Raw genomic sequence first — 883 nt, 5'->3', positions numbered from 1 at the left:
TGGGCTTCATCGGAGAACAATACTGTTCTGGACACTGTACAACTCAAGTGACCAGTTTTCTTGTCACATGTTAGTTGCTACCCAGTTTAGTGGTTCACTAGGTCTTCTCTTTGCTTCCATTGCTTCTACCACTCCTGGCTAAGTCATATTCTCTATCATCCAAACCACTCTCCAACACAGTGTATATAGTTGGGTTAGCACTTCAATGGGGCAAAGCTCCTGTGCCAGGGTGTCTCATCGGCCACTGGATAGACGACCCCCTTTAGGCTGGGTGCTCATCCCTGGTTCAATCAGCTGTGGCCCCAGGAGCATACCATATAATTGATATTAAGCTTGGAATTAAGGAACTTCAAAGAGAGGGGCATGATGGACATTCTGAGGCCTCTCAGACGGGGTACAGTAAGTGGCAGGTGCTTTGCGTGCTGGTCCAGTGTACCTGGAGAGAGCTTGCTGCCAAACGTTGGTTAGGAAACTTCTTGTATTTTCAGGCTGCAGGAGCAACGGAGGAAGCCACTTAGGGACCATCTGATTATAATGTGTTCCTCGGAGAAATAAACAGCCCAAACTGGAGCACACTTCCTGTTGTCAATGTTTTACAAATACCCTGGAACACAATGACGGTTTTTGAGGATTGATATGATCCTGTGACAGTGAACTGATTGTTCCAGCAGAGATCTTTAATGAAATTGTTCACACTATTAAGGTACTGCCATCTCCAGCATATTACAATGACAATGGTGGGAACTTGTGAATACAGAAAGCAAAGCAACCTTCCTGCTCATTTCTTTTTGAAAGCACCAACCCCTAGAAGCAAGGCCTTCTTGTTAATTAGTTGTTAATTATTAGGACAGCTCGTGAGATGTTTATTAAAGAGCTGGCCTTG

This window comes from Trichechus manatus, unplaced genomic scaffold (assembly GCF_000243295.1).
Source record: "Trichechus manatus latirostris isolate Lorelei unplaced genomic scaffold, TriManLat1.0 scaffold00126, whole genome shotgun sequence".
NCBI lineage: Eukaryota > Metazoa > Chordata > Mammalia > Sirenia > Trichechidae > Trichechus > Trichechus manatus.
The sequence above is the reverse complement of the archived record's forward strand: the minus strand, read 5'-3'. Positions refer to the sequence as shown.